Source organism: Erythrolamprus reginae, chromosome Z (assembly GCF_031021105.1).
Source record: "Erythrolamprus reginae isolate rEryReg1 chromosome Z, rEryReg1.hap1, whole genome shotgun sequence".
NCBI classification, from domain to species: domain Eukaryota; kingdom Metazoa; phylum Chordata; class Lepidosauria; order Squamata; family Dipsadidae; genus Erythrolamprus; species Erythrolamprus reginae.
Window position 1 is genome coordinate 49650805 of NC_091963.1, and position 19639 is coordinate 49670443.

At 40.5% G+C, this 19639-nt stretch overlaps 1 long non-coding RNA gene across 1 annotated transcript in view; it reads left to right on the top strand.

Annotated features, from left to right (window-relative positions):
- LOC139153389 (uncharacterized) overlaps window positions 1-11753 on the top strand; it is a 94509-nt gene extending 82756 nt beyond the window's left edge. Inside the window, exon 3 of the long non-coding RNA XR_011556807.1 lies at window positions 11632-11753. This is a non-coding gene — a long non-coding RNA (uncharacterized lncRNA). The remainder of the gene's footprint in view (window positions 1-11631) is intronic.
- Window positions 11754-19639: the final 7886 nt, after the last annotated feature.

Sequence of the window (19639 nt, forward strand, 5' to 3'; positions counted from 1 at the left end):
GCAAGATGGCGCCAAACTCCAGGCTGGTTAAGTTCTAGAAAGGTCCAGTGTCAATGTCTAAATCTCATAGTACAATAATAAGATGGTCTTCTCAGTGCTGGCCACTGTCACTGACCAGCACTCTGAAGTTCTGTCTCTTTACCACTCCTTAATACATTATTATCTTCATATAACCAAACTAGAATATAATCTACTATCTGTTAGGGATAATGCAGGATATAATGTAACTTTTGAGCATAATACATGTAAAATAGAAAAAACCCAGGTAAAATGTTACAACAAGGTTAGAAAATGGTTTATTTGTGTTAAAAGTTAATTCATTACGTAAGGTTAACTCAGTTTGTGACAAGTCTGTGACAAGAAACTGAGTCTATGGAGAGGGGCGGCATACAAATCTAATAAATGAATGAATGAATGAATAAATGAATGAATAAATAAATAAATAAATAAATAGCCATAGCCACATGATAGCTATATATATCTACTCAATGGATAGGAATAATCAGAGGGATGATACTATTGTTATTGAGACCACAATGGTTAGAGATTATAATGTGACAAAAAGATATATAGACATAATGTTGTGGAAGAACATTCAGGAGTTGTTATGGGAGGAAATCTCTATGGGTGATAATGTAGAATATTTAGGGGAGGTAAAAGTTGAGGTTAAAGAGGAAGAGACTCCTAGTACTAGTAGTGTTTTGCCGAGGAGAGGTACTAGAGGAAGGAGAAAACATGATAGGTTTCAGGCTAGCAATGTTTATTAAGAAAGGAGTTAGTGGGTTAAATGCATATGCTGATGCAAGCTTTGCTACTGATACAATGATTCATAAATCATATTAGGGATTTGGACAATGTTGGAAAATCTATTGGAGTTATACATTGGCCACCCAAAGGTGAGAATGTTAGTACTATATACATAACTAGTTGGGTTTGGCAATATATATAGACTAAACCAACAATGCATGCCTACATGAAATAGAACACTATTGCTTTAAGAGTGTTATAGATTGCCATAAGAGTGAGTCAGAAGTGAGACTCACTCGCTCAGCTACTCTCTACTATTTCTGTTTTGTATTTGTGACTATGTTGTAGTAGGAACTGTGCATTCAAATGATAGTTTATTTATTTGTAAGCTGGAAAAGTAAGCTTATAGTATTGTATATTTATTGAGATGTATTGACAAAATGTTTGACTGTTTTTGATGAAGATATTTGTCAAAGTAAATAATATTCTATACACTTAATGTAACTGGCTTGTATTACTGAATTATTACTTGTATCTCTGGGCTATCAGTTGGATATTTATTTCTTTATTTATTTATTTTATTTATTTTGTCCAATACACAATGAGGGTTTTAGTGGGTATATATCAATATACAAATAGTAAAATACATGATTAAGGTTATAGAGGAAATACTCATAGTAAAATATATCTAAGAAATAATAGAAAAGAAGATATAGGAATAGAGGAAAGGTATAGGAGATATAGGAGAGCAATAGGACAGGGGACAGAAGGCACTCTAGTGCACTTGTACTCGCCTCTTACTGACCTCTTAGGAATCTGGATAGGTCAAGTGTAGATAATCTAAGGGTAAAGTGTTGGGGGTTTGGGGATGACACTATGGAGTCCGGTAATGAGTTCCACGCTTCGACAACTCAGTTACTGAAGTCATATTTTTTACAGTCAAGTTTGGAGCGGTTAATATTAAGTTTAAATCTGTTGTGTTGTTGTGGTTGAAGCTGAAGTAGTCGCCGACAGGCAGGACGTTGCAGCATATGATCTTGTGGGCAATACTTAGATCTTGTATAAGGCGTCTTAGTTCTAAACTTTCTAGGCCCAGGATTGAAAGTCTAGTCTGATAGGGTATTCTATTTCGAGTGGAGGAGTGAAGGGCTCTTCTGGTGAAGTATCTTTGGACATTTTCAAGGGTGTTAATGTCTGAGATGCGATATGGGTTCCAAACAGATGAGCTGTATTCGAGGATGGGTCTGGTAAAAGTTTTGTAAGCTCTGGCAAGTAGTGTGAGATTGCCAGAGCAGAAGCTACGTAGGATTAGGTTTACAACTCTTGAAGCCTTCTTGGCTATATTGTTGCAGTGGGCTTTGGCACTTAAATCTTTTGTTATTAGTATACCAAGGTCTTTAACCGAGTGGGGATTATCTGTGATAATTTGATTATTCAGTTCATATTTGGAGTTCAGATTTTTCTTCCCAATGTGTAGGACAGAGCATTTGCTAGTTGAGATTTGGAGTTGCCATGTGTTAGACCACTCAGAAACAGCGTCAAGGTCTTTTTGGAGAGTAGTTGTGTTATCGGTGGTGTTGAAGAGTTTTACATCATCGGCGAAGAGGACACAGTTGCTTGTGATGTAATCGCAAAAGTCATTGATGTAGAGAACGAAGAGCGTTGGTCCCAGTACACTACCTTGGGGAACACCGCTTTTAACTGGGACGGGGGTGGATATGGTGCTTCCTATTTTGACCACTTGTTGTCTGTTTGACAGGAATGCTGTAATCCATCTGTGGACGGATCCTGAGATGCCATAGGATTTGAGTTTTAGGAGTAGTTTGTCGTGGACCACTGAGTCAAAGGCTTTGCAGAAGTCAATATAAATTGCATCTTTAGATTTCCCTTGATCTAGATGAGTTGTCCATATATTTTTGCAGTGGAGGAGCTGCAGGTTGCAGGATAGTTTTTTTCTGAAACCAAATTGTTTGTTAGAGAGCAAATTATTAGTTTCTAAATGGAGAGTAATTGATTTGTTTATAATTGATTCCATGACTTTGCATGGGACGCAGCATAGTGAAATTGGTCTGTAGTTATCTACAAGAGAGGGGTCTCCTTTTTTGAAGATGGGGATGACCATTGCTTTCGACCATAGCTTAGGAAGTGTGCTGGTTCTGAAGGATTTTTCAAAAATTATGCTTAGTGGTTCAGCTATGGCAGAAGAGAGCTTTTTTAGGAAGTATGCACATAGACCATCAGGTCCAACTGATAGAGAAGGTTTAAGGTCACGTAATGCTTTTTCAACTTGGTCTTCAGTGAAGTCTCCTTGGGTTAAGTCGTTGAGGGAGTTTGAGGTGCGATTGATGAAATTGGGGGATGAGCCATTGCTATTAACAAAGACAGAGCCAAAGAAAGAGTTGAAGAGGTTGGCTTTGGATGAATCATCATGGTATTCTTTGTTGTTGGGTCCTTTGAGAGGTGGGATTAGTCTAGAGTCTTTGAGTTTATTGTTGACAAAGTTGTAGAAAGCTCTATTAGATTTGATGCGTAGGAGGTTTTCCTCTTTGAAAGTTAGACCGGAAGATGTGGGGAGAATTATGGGTTTTGGGTTTGATGCTTTCTGTGCGGTAATCTATGTAAAGGTTTGTTTCACTAAGTTCATAGCGTCTCTTGAGTTCTGCCCGTAGTTCGCGAGAGCGAATACATTGGAGGAGAGAAAGATCTTGTCTGGATCTGAATTTGTTGAAGGACTTGTTATTTCTGGCAATGTGGTTAATGGTCTTGATGAATTACTGTTTTATTTGTTCATATCTGCAAGACCTCCATATTTCATCTGTATATTTGACCAGTCAGAGATCATTCCACACACCCCTTAACACATTATTTCAACAATTAATATGAACACCACCCAAGAAAAATCCCCACTGATGTGGAAATTGTTTGCTATCTGAATAAAGTTTTAAGCAATTGGACAATAAGATAGAAAAATAGGAGTAACTGTCATAAGAATTGTTTTTAAAAAGTTAGAGGCAAAGTTATCTATCCTGACTTTCGTCTGACCATGAGATGTTGTTCTATTCTTATGCCTGGAGACTGATAGGGTCTGGACAGGGAAGAACAGAGCCAGGTTTAAAATTGGTAAGATGGAACAATTCTGTGGAGAGAAACCTCATGATTATAGGCATATTGATTTTGGATGAGTTACATTTCCTGATGTGTTATTGATTAACAACTCTAGGCAAGGGGGCATTGCATATTTGAACCTCAGAGATCCTGCTTTTAATTACTGTTGCCTTACTCATCTCCTATTTGATTTCTGCAATTCATTCTACTTGAGGTTGCTCTGAAGGCTTCTTGATTAGTTGCACATGAAGACATCAATTAAATAGTTATTAGTGGTGGGATTCTTTTTTCCCCCAATCAGTTCTGGAGACATGGCTTGGTGGGCATGGCAGGGGAAGGATGCTGTAAAATTCCATTCCCACTTCAGTCCAGGGGAAGGTTACTGCAAAATCCCCATTTCCTTCTGATCAGCTGGGACTTGGAAGGCAGAGAATAGATGGGGGCAGGGCTCGCCAGAGGTGATATTTATCAGTTCTCCAAACTACTCAAAATTTCTACACTGGTTTTCTAGAACTGATCAGAACCTGCTCTAATCCCACCTCTAATAGTGATAGCAATATTAAAGTTCTCTCATGTACAGGTGAAACATGAAAAATTAGAATATAGTGCATTCATTTATCTTAGTAATGCAACTTAAAAGGTGAAACATAATATATGAGAGATACTCATAGCAGGCAAAGCAAGATAGTTCAAGTCGTGATTTGTCATAATTGTGATGATTATGGGGTACAGTTCATGAAAATCCAAAATCCACCATCTCAGAAAATGAAAATTATTTACTTACTTACTTACTTACTTACTTACTTACTTACTTACTTACTTACTTTTTTGTTTGTTTGTTTGTTTATTGGATTTCTATGCCGCCCCTCTCCAAAGACTTGGGGTGGCTTACAACTTATAACAAAAAAACAATAAATACAATGATAAATCCAACTAATTAACTAATAACTAAGCTAAAATCCCTAATATTTTAAAAATCAATCATACACATTCAGACCTCAGTCATACATAACATTCATCAGCCAAGGGGCCCGAGATCTAATTGCCTCAAGCCTGGCAACATAAATGAGTCTTAAGACTCTTACAGAAGGCAAGGAGGGTGGGGCAGTGCAAATCTCTGGGGAGAGCTGATTCCAGAGGGATGCCCCCCCCACACACAAAGAAGGCTCTTCCCCTTGGTCCCACCAAGTGACAATGTCTGGTTGATGGGACCAGGAGAAGGCCAACTCTGTGGAACCAAACCGGTCTCTGGGATTCATACGTAAGAAGGCGGTCCTGCAAGCAATCTGGCCTGATGCCATATAGGGCTTTATAGGTCATTACCAACACTTTGAATTGTGTCCAGAAACCAATTGGCAGCCAGTGCAGACCGCGGAGTGTTGGAGAGATGTGGACATGTCTGGGTAGCTCGCCTGACTGCATTCTGCACAATTTGTAGTTTCTGAGCACTCTTCAAAGATAGCCCCATGTAGAGAGCATTATAGTAGTCAAACCTCAAGGTGATAAGGGCATGAGTGACTGTGAGTAGAGGCTCCCTGTCCAGATAGGGCTGCAACTGGTGCACCAAGCAAACCTGGGCAAATGGCCCCCTCGCCACAGCTGCAAGATGATGGTCAAAAGTCAGCTGTGGATCAAGGAGGATGCCCAAGTTGCAGACCCTCTCTGAGGGGGTCAGAAGACCCCCCCAGGTAATGGATGGATGGATGGAAGTGTCCTTGGGAGGCAGAACCCACAGCCTTGTCAGGGTTGAGCTTGAGCCTGTTAGGTCTATCCAGACTCTAACAGCCTTGGGACACCGGCACATTACTTCCACTATGTCACTGCGTGGACACAGGATACTGTTGTGAGCCGCCCCAAGTATATGGAGAGGGGTGGCATACAAATCTAATTAATAATAATAATAATAATAATAATAATAATAATATATAGCTGAATATCATCAGCATACTCATGGTAACTCATCCCATGCCCTTGGATGATCTCCCCCAGTGGTTTCATGTAGATATTAAACAGAAGAGGCGAGAGGACTGATCCCTGAGGAACCCCACAATGGAGGGATGCAGGAGTTGTCCTCTGACACCTGCTAACATTGACTGCAACTGACCAGAGAGGTAGGAGGAGAACCTACTCACAACCCCTCCAGCTGACGCAGAAGGATACCATGGTCGATGGTATCAAAAGCCACTGAGAAGTCAAAGAACATCAGGATAGAGGATAAAACCCTATCCCAGGCCTGCCAGAAATCATCCATCAGTGCGACCAAAGAAGTTTCCATGCTGTAGCCAGATGTGAATCCTGTCTGTTGAGGGCCCAGATAATTGGCTTCATCCAAGGACCATTGGAGTTGGAGCAACACCACCCTCTCAACAACCTTCCCTATAAAGGGAAGGTTGGAGACTGGACAATAGTTATTGAATACAGATGGGTCCAGGGAAGTCTTTTTGAGGAGGGGTGCATGAGTACATCCTTGTAGGGAGCAACAAAGCATTGGTAATCTCCTGGACCTAGCTCTGTCATCTCCCTGCTGGCTGAGACCAGCCAGGAGAGACGTGGGTTTACCAAGTAGGTCCTGGAGTTGAAACGCCAGAAGAGACGTCTAGAGAAGCGATAAAGGAAGAGTAAGTCTGAATCCGATCAAACACTTGTAAGAGCTCATATTAAGACTTACAAAGTGGTGCTCAAGGCAGCAAGATGCATGTATCATTCCGTCTTGATTTCATCAGTGGAATCTCGCCTGACCGCTCTGTTTAGGGTGACCCGCTCCCTTCTTAATTGGGGAGAGTTGGGGAGCCCTTGCAGAGCAGTGCCAAGGATTTTAACACATTTTTCGCTGATAAAGTCGCTTGGATCCGGGCAGACCTCAACTCCAATTGGATTACAGAGTCGACTGACAACAAGTCAGTCAAGGTGATTGGGGCCCGTCCTTGTCCTTCAGTCTGGGAAGAGTTTGATCTGGTGACAACTGATGAAGTGGACAAGGCCATTGGAGCTGTGAGTTCCGCCACCTGTTTACTGGATCCGTGTCCCTACTGGCTGGTTTCAGCCAGCAGGGAGGTGACACGGAGCTGGGTCCAGGAGATTGTCAATGCTTCTTTGGGGAGGGGGTCCTTCCCAGCTCTAGGCTTCTCCCTTGTGGGGTGCCTCAGGGGTCAGTCCTCTCCCCCCTGCTATTTAATATCTACATGAAACCACTGGCCGAGATAATCCAGGGGCATGGGGTGAGGTATCATCAGTACGCTAATGATACCCAGTTATATATCTCCACCCCATGTCCAGTCAATGAAGCAGTGGAAGTGATGTGCCGGTGCCTGGAGGCTGTTAGGGTCTGGATGGGTGTCAACAGACTCAAACTTAATCCTGATAAGGCGGAGTGGCTGTAGGTTTTGCCTCCCCAGGACAATTCCATTTGTCTGTCCATTACCCTGGGGGGGGATTACTGAACCCCTCAGAGATGGTCCGCAACTTGGGTGTCGTCCTCAGCAGCTTACATTAGAGAACCATCTTTCAGCTGTGGCGAGGGGCGCGTTTGCCCAGGTTCGCCTGGTGCACCAGTTGCAGCCCTACCTGGACCGGGAGTCACTTTTCACAGTCACTCATGCCCTCATCACCTCGAGGTTCAACTACTGTAATAATCTCTACATGGGGCTACCTTTGAAGAGTGTTTGGAAACTTCAGATCGTGCAGAATGCAGCTGTGAGAGCAATCATGGGTTTTCCCAGGTATGCCCATGTTACTCCAACACTCTGCAGTCTGCATTGGTTGCCAATCAGTTTCCTGTCACAATTCAAAGTATTGGTTATGACCTAAGGAGCCCTTCATGGCATCGGACCAGAATATCTCCGGGACCGCCTTCTGCTGCTGGAATCCCAGCAACCGGTTAGGTCCCACAGAGTTGGCCTTCTCTGGGTCCTGTCGATGAAACAATGTCATCTAGTGGGACCCAGGGGAAGAGCCTTCTCTGTGGCAGCCCCAACCCTCTGGAATCAACTCCCCCCATAAATTAGGATTACCCCCACCCTCCTTGCCTTTTGCAAACTCCTTAAAACCCACATCTGCTGTCAGGCATGGGGAAATTGATCCCCCTGGGCCATTTCCATTTTATGTATGGTTTGTCTGAGATGTATGACTGTTTTTAAATTAAGGGTTTAAAATTGTATTTAATTATTGGATTTGTACTGTTTTATTGTTGTGAGCCGCTCTGGGTCTTCAGAGATGGGCAGCATACAAATCTAATAAATAATAATAATAATAACAACTCCGGGGGGAGTTAATTCCAGAAGGCTGGGGCTGCCACAGAGAAGGCTCTTTCCCTGGATCCCACCAGATGGCATTGCTTAGTTGACGGGACCGGGAGAAGGCCAACTCTGTGGGACCTAATCGGTTGCTGGTTATGATTGTGTAGTATTGATTGTTTTTAAGAAATGGGTTTTAGCTACAGTTTTAATTATTAGATTTGTTTCTGTATTGTTTTATTGTTGCTGTGAGCTGCCCCAAGTCTTCAGAAAGGGGTGGCATAGAAATCTAATAAATTATTATTAAATTATTATTATTATTAAAGTCCTCAGCAATACCCTCTGGTTAAGGTGTGAGCAAGTTACCTTAAATGGGGCAGTTGGGCAGGATTCTGCAGATAGAATCAGGGCAGCATGATATATGCATCTTGTCACCCTGAGCGCCACTTGGTAGGTCTTAACATAAACACTAGCCAGTGTTTGGTCAGATTCAGATTTACTTTTCCTCCAATCTTTCTCTAGATATCTCTTCTGGCGTTTCATTCCACGGAGGTTAGATTAGATTAGATTTAGATTTATTGGATTTATATGCCGCCCCTCTCTGTAAACCAAGGACATCTCCAGGTCTACTGCCACAGAAAGATCGCAAAGGCATAATCCGGTTGAGAGCTGCTGCCATATTCCCGGCCACTTCAAGGGTCTCTGCTGAACTGTGTATAAGCGAATCTAGTAAAACTCCAAGTGTCTTCTGAAAGACATCTGGGTCTATCAGGCATCTGGTTCCGCCTCTTTGCGGGTGAGGATTGGAGCCTTAAAATCCAGCCATAGCAGAAAATGATCAGACCATGACAAAGGCAAGATATTTAAGCCTCTTAATTTCAGATCATTACTCAACTGCTCTGAGAGGAATGCCATGTTGGGAGCCTGTCACCCCTCATGAGTTAGACCCTGAATTACTAGGGTCAGGTCCATGGTTGCCATGGTGGCCATGAACTCCTGCACCAACCCAAAGGATTTGCCAAGCGACAGTAGGTTAAGGTCCCCTAAGACAATTAGTCTGAGGAACTCCACCACCAGCCCAGCTACCTCCTCGAGTAACACAGGCAAGGTTGTTGACATGCAGCTGGGAGGCAGGTACGTGGGCAACAAGCCTGTACCCCAAAGTCCAACTTCACAAAGAGCGTCTCACAACCTGCAATCTCAGGAGTAGCGAGCCTGCATAGGCTGAAGGTTTTTCTGGCTATAATAGCCACTCCCCTCCCTTCCCTGGGGTCATTGCTGGTACCATACCTGGAACCCAGTTCAGTACATTTCAGAGAGAGGAACTCCTGCCTCTGGGCCCAGCCAGGTCTCAGTCACACATGCCAGGTTGGCCTCCTCATCCAGGAATAAATCCTGAATGTGGGCAGCTTTATTTACAATTGACCTAGCATTGAGTAGCAACAGCCTGAGCCTAGACTCTGGATTTCGCTTATCAACAGTACCCCAGGCTGAGCTCATAGGGCTGGAACAAGGGATTGTTTTCAAGCAGCGATCTTTTGTTCCCCAGAAGTGGCCTACTCCATGTCTCCATCTGATCAATTACACGTGATCAATAAAACAAGGATTGTACATAGAACAATATCGGACCTCTGAAAAGTATAAGCATGCATAGGTACTGTGTACTTCGTTTAGGCCAATTTTTCAGCAATTATTGCCTCAATGCAGCGTGGCATCAATGCTATCAGCCTGTGACAGTGCTGAGGGGTTATGGAATGCTTCAATAGCGGCCTTCAGCTCTTCTGCATTGCTCCATCTCATGTCTTATCTTTCTCTTGGCAATGCCCCATAGATTCTCTTTGGGGTTTAGGTCAGGCGAGTTTACTGGCTAATCAAGGATGGTAATAACATAGTCATTGAAGCAGGTTTTGGTGCTTTTGGCAGTGTGGGCAAGTGCCAAATCCTGTTGTAAAGTTTAAGTCACTATCCCCATAAAGCTCATAGGCGGATGGAAGGATGGAGTGCTCCAAAATCTCCTGATAGACAGCTGCATTGACCCTGGATGTAATGAAGCACAGTGGACCAACACCAGCAGATGACATGGCACAGACACAGACTGTGGAAACTTCACTGGACTTCAAGCATCTTGCAGTGTGTGCCTCTCCATTTTTCCTCCATACTCTAGGTCCTTGAGATACAAAATGAGATACAAAAGTTTCCACAGTCTGTGTTGATTTGGAGAGCCAAGAGATACAAAAGTTTCCACAGTCTGTGTTGATTTGGGGAGCCATGTCATCTGCTGGTGTTGGTCCACCGTGCTTCATTCATCATACTGCACTTCAACATTCTCCTGCACCACCAGGGTGTTGGACTAGATCACTGTTTTTCAATCAGTGTGCCGCGAGACATGGTCAGGTGTGCCGCGAAGCTCAGCAAGAGAGAGGAGAGAGAGAGAAAGAAAGCAAGAGAGAGAGGGAAAGAGAGAGAGAGAAAGAAAGAAAGAGAGAAAGAAAGCAAGAGAGAAAGAGAAAGAGAGAGAGAGAAAGAAAGCAAGAGAGAGAAAGATAGGCAGGGAAGGAGGGAGAGATAGAAAGAGCAAAAAGAGGAAGGAAGGAAGAGTGAAAGAAAGAGGAATGGAGAGAGAGAGGAAGGAAGGAAGAGAGAGAAAGTGGGAGAGAAATAGAGCAAAAGGGAGGAAGAGAGAGAGAGAGAGAGAGAGAGAGAATTTTTTTGTCCAAACTTTTTTTAGCTCCCCACTCCCCCCTGCTCAATGTGCCCCATGATTTTGTATATGTAAAAAATGTGCCGCAGCTCAAAAAAGGTTGAAAATCACTGGACTAGATGACCTGCAAGGTCCCTTCCAACTCTAATAATAAAATAAAAATAAAACATTCTGCCCCATCTGAAGCTTTAAGCAAATAAAGATTGTATTTTGCTAGTATTCTAACATCTTTGCATTTTAACTGATTGGAGGATTTCATTTCTTTTCACAGAAAGCTATTGTTTACACAATAGAAGAACAAGAAAATATATCATTAAATATACAGCCTAAAATTCTCTTTGTGGGTGGTCCCTTCTTTCTTTGTGACTATAATTTTTACATTAAGTTGTACTGGCAAGTTCTTTCTCCTGATGTCTTTTTTTTCAATTAAAAAATGTGCAGATTCACAAGGAAAATGTGTTTATCAGAAGTTGCAAACTCCTTTAGGGCCTCATAGGATTAATCATGGTTATAAAGTTTTATTAAACAGAATTTTTGTTTAATGACGAGCTCCACCAATCCTTCCCATTCCAACCAATCCTGTCCTAAGGGTGTATCTAGTCTAGCAGATTGTTTTCAACAGTCTCTCAAGACAATCCCCATTACTTTGTCATGCACAGAGATATTTTTCTTCCTGGATAATTTGAACTTAAAAATCACATCTGTTTCATACTTTATTTATTTGTAATTTAAATCCTTAAATTGAATCTTTCATTACTAACATCTGGGCTTCAAATGCAGCCCACTTGAAAAAAAATTCAAATTTTATTTTATTTGTCATCATATTTTTTTCCTTTCTCTTGGTAGCATTGGTACACACATTCCTTGGCCAGAGGGAAAACAGTCGGGTATCTTAAAGCTGTGATGTCGAATCACGTGTATTATGGCTCACTTGAACATCCCTGAAGTGACTGGCAATTTGCCCAGAATTAGACTGAATGCAAGTAATAAGCTGTAGAAATTCCACAATATTGACAATTAGATATCTCTATACAGCAGCAGCTGTGTATTGTTCTCATGGTATATTCCTCCCGAAGTATCTCCTAGAAAGAAGGGGATAAAAAAAAGAAGAAGAAATAAATAAATCCTGGCAGAAGGTTGAAGGCAGCAGAAAGGTAATATACATTGTAGAGAATATCACAAATTCAGATTAATAGGGATGTTTCTATTACTGCTGTTTTCTATAGTGGCAACCATGACTGAAGAAAATGCCAGGGAATTATGCATTTATAGCAGCACATCTGTACAGGGTAATTATTATATTTTTAGCATTTTCAGAGGAAGATACCTAGCCTCAATTTCCATTAATATGGAAGTTAGACATTTTTAATCTAGAACGCCTTCAAATGCTCATCTGTTAAAGATGATTTTTCCATGCTTTCTGAAATTGGTTTGTAAAATGTTAGAAATCCTTACCTATTTTTATAAATATAGGTCTGAGAAATAAAAGTGAGAAATGTTCAATTTTCACCTATTCTTAAAGTAACCCAGCTTGTGCAAATGAATTTTAAAAGCTACCATTTATTCAGTCCCTTTGGTTTAAAGCTTTCCCCCATCTTCTTCCACTGAAAAGGAATTAGTTGAGCTTATATTTTGCTCACAAAGCACAACAGCCCACAGTGAAAACATGCTAACACTATTTTTTAAAATAATGTTTAGTCAACTTTGTGTTATGAATTATTAGTCTATGATGCTCATCTCAGTGAATATAAAGGAGATATTTTTTCATCTAATATCCAGTATGTCAAAGTTTGGTTCCTTTCATCAATTTATATTATATAAGAAATGATAATTTTATTATCAAGTAGGCTGCAATTTTTTCTGCAGTTAGCATAAAGCGGAGACAACAATGAGATGTCAAGTTTTATATTGCAGATGCTAATTTATTAAGCAAATTACTAACAAAATGCAGCTAAAATGCTAATAATCCTAAGACTGATTAATTCAGCAACGCATATATTGGTGAGTATTTAAAGGTTATGAATAGCCATATGGATTCCTTGTCTCTTTCTGTATTTGCTATGCCATTAATATACTCTCTATTGTGAAGTCTGCAATTTTTTTACAAATGGTATAATGGTGAGCCATGTGTTTGAGAAATAATTGGAGTCAAAGAGGTTGCTGCTACAGATCAATGAAGAGAATGCTACTTTTAGAGACAAGTCATTATATCAAACATTGAAAAAAAATGTTTTAAAATGTTGTAAATATTATCCTATCAATCTTTTCTCCTTCCTGCTCCAGTAGTAAATATTTTCCAGTTCAATTTAAGACTTATTTCCACATTCTCACTTTTTGCAATACTCGAAATGATTATAGCCGTACAATCATCCAGGGTCATTCATGCAATTTTATTGGGCATTCAGATATAGCTTTTTTTTCAATTTATAGTTTTTTCTGTTTCATCTATCACTTCTTTTACCTCTTCCTGCAAACAGCCCATATCCAGCAGCACTGAAAAGAAACACTTGTAGTTTAGAGTTCAGGATATGCTTAGAATGGGAATCTACCTCTAATATCTTTGTTTGCTATCTTTTTGTTATTTTAACTACAAAACCCTTCTTCGAATGGTACTTTAAATTCATTTTTCTTCGAATTAAGGAAAATGATAAATTATGGAATGTCTAATGGTACAATCATTGCACTATGCAGATTTTGATTTCTCTAAAAGAGCTAAAATTTTCCTATCCACGTTGCTGAGGTAAATAATTTATATTCTAGGAGAATATAGGCAGTCATCATCTTCTCTATATGCCTTTCCATTAAACTTATGCTCAGCTAGAATTATATTCTGCTTCAGAGATAAAAACTCAAGGAAAATCTGGTCATTTCTGGTCAAGTAGGGGAGTCTCCGAGTCTACGGAGAGGGGCGGCATACAAATCTAATTAATAATAATAACAACAACAACAACAACAACAACCACATAGAAAACAAGGAAGAAAAGACCAGTTTCGGTGCATTTTTAAAACTCAAATTGCACCATTTTCTTGTGGAAGTGAGGCTGCTGAGTAAGACCTAATGAGGCCAGATCATGATGTGTTATTTCTCTGAACTAAAGACAAGGCTCAGATTGTATGAAATTGCATCACTAGGGTCCTTGTATGGCCAGCAACATAATAGTGAGGTCCCCACAGTGCTGAATATACTTCAATAAAAGAGGTTAAAAAGCCAGGACATTAATTGACTCTGGTGCCAAGTCCCTTTTGTAACCTGTGTTATCAGCAGAAGTACAAGTGGGGCATGCTAAAGAAGATCATTATGAAACAGATTTCCTGTGAGAGAAATTCAGCAGCCCAGGTAACTCTCCTGGTTGCAATGAACAGGCTGCCCTGTTTATGAACTCAGCTATAGATGTTCTTCCTTTCATCTTTCTCTGGGCTGTAAAGGAAAGGGAGCAGGGAGGGAGGCATCTCTTTATGGGGAGCAGGAATATTTCTATCCAGGCTCTCCGAGGGTTAATGTGCAGTTTACTATTGAATAACACAAAATGAGCTGTAAATAATGTAATGATATGTATTGTTAAACGACATATACTGTACCAGGTGCAAGTACTCCCACTCCTCACTTAGATATAATCTGGGGCCGTCAACAATCACAGATGTATTTTAACAAAGAAACAGAGAGAAAAGGGAGAGACTGACTGACAGACAGACAGAGAAGAAAAGGAGGAAGAGGATGCTAAGAAACGAACAAGAGAGGAAAAATAAGAAAAATATGTAATGCAATTTAATTAAGACAAGGAACAGGTAAAACCTGGCCTGCTTTCTGCACAATACCTTCCACTATGCTTCAGGGGGAAAAAAATAACAGCGTTTGATTTGTTTTTGGAACACACATGAGCCAAACACGTGTGAAATACCTTGACAGGCCTTTTGTATAACCACAAGAAAACTGATAATCCTAAATCAATTACACAGGGAAAAATATGAATCTTTGAATACTGGTAATTATAATGGTTATCTTTCACCATTGTAGCACCTGCAAATGATGCATCGTGTATATATAACAATAATTCAAAAGCCCCCCAATTAACAGTTTATTTTCCCCACCCCACCCCTTGTTTGCTGGTTGTAAGCAGTGTGCATTAATTGACAATTTATACATCTATTTTTCCCCACAAAATATTTTTCATTACCTTAAAGTGCCTGAAAAATCACACACCGCCGAATATCTATCTATCTATCTATCTATCTATCTGTCTGTCTGTCTGTCTGTCTGTCTGTCTGTCTGTCTGTCTGTCCGTCCGTCCGTCCGTCCGTCCGTCCGTCCGTCCGTCCGTCCTTCCTTCCTTCCTTCCTTCCTTCTTCTTCCTTCCTTCCTTCCTTCTTTCCTTCCTTCCTTCCTTCCTTCCTTCCTTCCTTCCTGCCTGCCTGCCTGCCTCTTCTGAAAGTTTTTTTAAAAATTGAATTAAGTAGATGGCAAAAAATGGGTGGAAAATTCTGGGCTGATCCTACCTAGAAGAGAAAATTCACAGTCTTTTCTATGATTCACTGACATGACTTTTTCCTAATTATGCCAGTCAGAATTCCTACCTAACCTGACCAAATGTGAAAACAACAATTCTGGAAAATCTCCAGTCATGGCTTCTAATGCTAACAGATCACTCTAGGCTATTCATGGCCCAAGATTAGCCTGGACCCTGAAAAAAAATCTTTTGTTCTGCACTGTAAACTAGGTAGAATGAAGCAAATTAGCCTAATTTACACAAAAATGGGATTGGTGAATATACAGTTATTTGTTTAGGAAAAGGCAAATTTATCAAGTTCTAGATGGAGGCTGAAGAAAATAAAACTTTGTTTAGTTGTTTTTGACAGATATTGAAATGACTTAAATGTTTGTAATGTTGAATATGTATAGCTAAAAAATTATTTATTTATTTATTTGTTTGTTTATTTACAGCCTCTGAATCCATCAATTAGGAATTCTAAACAGAATTATCTCAATTTTTTAAAGAGTGCAGTTGTTGTGTGGCTGTTCCAAAGGCAGTGAGACAGAACTGCAGCATTCCTATGTTTGAAATGAAGGCACAACAGCACCAGACACAACAACACAAATGCAAGATGGCTGAGGCCACCATCTGCAGGACATCAAAGTCTGCTGCCTGATGGCAAATGGGCTGCCAAAGCTTCTAAAGGCTTTGGCGCTGGACTGTCAATCGGATGCAAACTGTCCATCTGCTGCATGGCACAAATGACAGCTGAATTTTTTGCGGTCCGTAAGATGAACTGGACCCCAAGCCAATTCATCCCTGTTCCTAATCACACAAGGTTTGTTCAACCAATATCATTAGCCAGATACACGACATACAGTATGTGGTTTTTCATTTTGCCTGATACGTGACATGATAAAACCACCACTGGGGGTGGGCTGTGAAACCAAAAGGGACATGCTGCTGTTACTGCTGAGAAAGCATATTGGCAATGTTTAAAACATATTGGGGGCATAGCAATAGTCTAAAACCCCCAATATGGATTAGGACAGCTGACCAGATGTCTTGAGTGACATTTTTAATGAGTTTCAAGTGTGTCCCCATAGTGCATAAATGCAAACTATACATCTGTATGATTTTTGCCCACTTGATAAAGGGTATGTAGATATTTAAATCTATCTGATCATTATAATATACAATCAGAAAACAGTGTAATCTTCAATTTGTGCTCTTTTTTCAAAATGAGATAGACTCATTCCATGCAAATTCTGCATTTGTCAAAGCAGATCCAGTAAATCAAACTCCATGGTTAAAGAATACCTATGACTTTCATAGCGCAGAATGAAAGTATAAATACCTTCTGGGATAACCTCCTGAAGTCCGAAAAGACACATGACATCATAAGAGAGTATGTACAATTGATATGTGTGTGTGTGTGTGTATGTGCACATACATATGTAAAAATATAAATAATCTATTTTATTTATTTATTTATTTATTTATTTATTTATTTATTTATTTATTTATTTATTTAGTTAGTTAGTTAGTTAGTTAGTTAGTTAGTTAGTTAGTTAGTCCAAAACATAATGAGGGTTACAGAGGATATACTCATAGTAAAATGTATCAATGAAAGAAAAGATATAGGAATAAAATATATCAATGAGGAATGGAGGAAATATATAAGACTAGAGAAAAAGATATATAAAGAAATTTAGGAGAGACAATAGGACAGGGAATGGAAGGCATGCTGGTGCACTTACGCACATTTAAACTTATGCATGTTTAAGGATTTCTTATGGTGTAAAGAAAATCCTCAAGACAAAAGCAGTTCTGGAAATATGTATGTTTTTGTCTGAATGTCTGAATTAGAAACCTCATTACTTAAAAGCATATTATATTTTTCACTGCTAGCAAGAGACATATTACTGTATTTGTATAAGCAACTTCTAATTTTATGCTTTACAGTTCTACTTCTTTTGAAGCAGTTCATATGGGAGAAAATAAATATTAGTTTATTTCTCTATATAAAGTAACTTTTATACTGTAGTTTGGTGCTCTCTGAACTCTGTTGTTTGTTTGCAGATATTTCATTACCTAACTAGGTAACATTATTGATGTTAGAGAATATATGGGGGTTTATTTTCTGTTTATATAAGTAACTTAACTTGACAGTTAAGTGGGGTTGTAATTTTATTGGTAGTTTCTTGATTTAACTTTTTTTTTAAATTGCTTATCTGATATCACTGTAATTCCTATTTATCTAGATGTAGGCTGCTAGAAGGAATGTGTTCTGATCTTTTTGGTTAGCTTTTTCTTACATCTTTGGTGTAAGAATATTGTTTATTTCTATACGTCTATTGATACTTTTGTTTTCTTTTGGACTGAAGTATGATTATCTGCCTTTTCTTGGGTTTCTGTGGCAGGTTGTGAAATTTTAAATGCTGCTTCTAAGGCATCACAATAGTACACAAACTAATTAAAACCATGCAAGTAAACCAAAAGACCCAATAGACCAAGAAGAAGAAATAAGACCAATAAGAGTCATCAGTGTAAAGACTATAACATCCTCAATATAGGACAGACAGACAGACAATAACAATTAGCTGTCAGAAGACACAATGAAAACTCCATAATCTCACAAACTTAACCAAACTCCATAATCTCACAAATTTAACCAAACTGTGACTATACTTAGACAAGGCTAAATCCAAAACCGGCGATCTCTTTGAACCACTAATCACCACCTCACTTTACCATCTGACTATTAAAGCAGTTTTCCTGGTGGCAATCACTTCAGCTCGTCATATATCTGAACTGGCGGTACTTTCCGTGCACAGGGGCCTCTGCATTTTCTATTTGGACAGGGTGGTCTTGAAGTTGGATCCTTCCTGTATTCCAAGGATAAACATAGAGCACAGGAGATAGTTCTCCCTGATTTTTATGCTCAGCCCGCTGATCAGCAAAAGACCTTATGGCACACTCTAGATGTGCGCCCCGCACTGGACATTTACATTCAGTGCACCTTGTCTTTCTGTAAGTCAGGATCACTCTTTGTATGCTTTCAGGGCACTCCTACTAGTCTAAAGGCTTCTTCACCACAGATGGTCGCTGGATCCAGGCAGCTATTTCCTTCGCTTATGATCAACTGTCCCAACCTTGCCTGACAGCGCACACAACCATAGTGCCACTACCACTGTGGCTTGTCAGCTTGGGCATTGATTGATGAAATTTGCTGGGTAGCTACCTGGTCATCCCCTACTCCAGTGATGGTGAACCTATGGCACGGGTGCCATAGGTGGCATACGAAGCCATATCTGCTGGCAGTGAGCCATTGCCCTAGGTCATTTCCAATGTGCATGTCTGTGGCAGTTACCTGATTTTTGGCTTGCACAGAGGCTCTGGGAGGGTGTTTTTGGCTTCCAGAGAGCCTCCGGGGGGGAATGAGGGAGGGTGTTTTACCCCCCACCCCAGCTCCGGGGAAGCCTTTGGAGCCTGGGAAGTGCAAAACATCCTACTGGGCCCACCAGAAGTTGGGAAACAGACCGTTTCCAGCCTCCAGAAAGCCTCCTGGGACATACCAAAGCTAATGTTACTGGGGGAGGGCACCAGTGACTTTGGGAAAGTGTTTTCACCCTTCCCAGGCATTGAATTATGGGTGTAAGCACTCACACGGGCGATAGCGCATGTGCATGCTCTTTCAGCACCCGAGGAAAAAAAATGTTTGCCATCACTGCCCTACTCCATTCATCCGACACTACAAGATGAACCTCTTTGCCTCTGAGGAGGCATCTTTTGGACAGAGGGTACTACAACAAGTGGTGCAGGGCTAGAGGTTACTCAACCAGTCCCAGGTGCCCTCCCCATCTTTGGAGGCTAACTCCACCTACTAGGGAGAAGCTACCTGATACTCCCCTTCTTGGAAAGTGGAGCTAGCCTCCAAGTCGGTACTCCCCTTCTCGGAAAGTGGAGCTAGCCTCCAAGTCGGTCCCTTGTATTTTTTCACCCTGGCTGGCACTTCTTTACCTTCCCTTGAGTCTGGAGGTTTAATGTTCAGAGAGCTGCAGCGAGAGTCTGACTTCATCCTTCATCTAAAGAGGGGGTATCAAGGTACAGGGACCAAATTTATAGATTTCAGACTCAGTCCTATAGGATGATGTCATCCCATCTTTGGAGGCTAGTTCCACCCTACGAGAAAGGGCATATCAGATGGGCCAAATGCTCCTTTTATTGTAAGAAAGGTGGACGGTTCACAAAATATGAAAGACCTAAGCCATGTTTACATCTCGCAGTATCTAGTTTCCCAGAGAAAAAACCCTAACCCAAACCAAGCAAATTGGGATTAGTGAAGTCACAGATATAAATGCAACCATACGATCTTATATGAT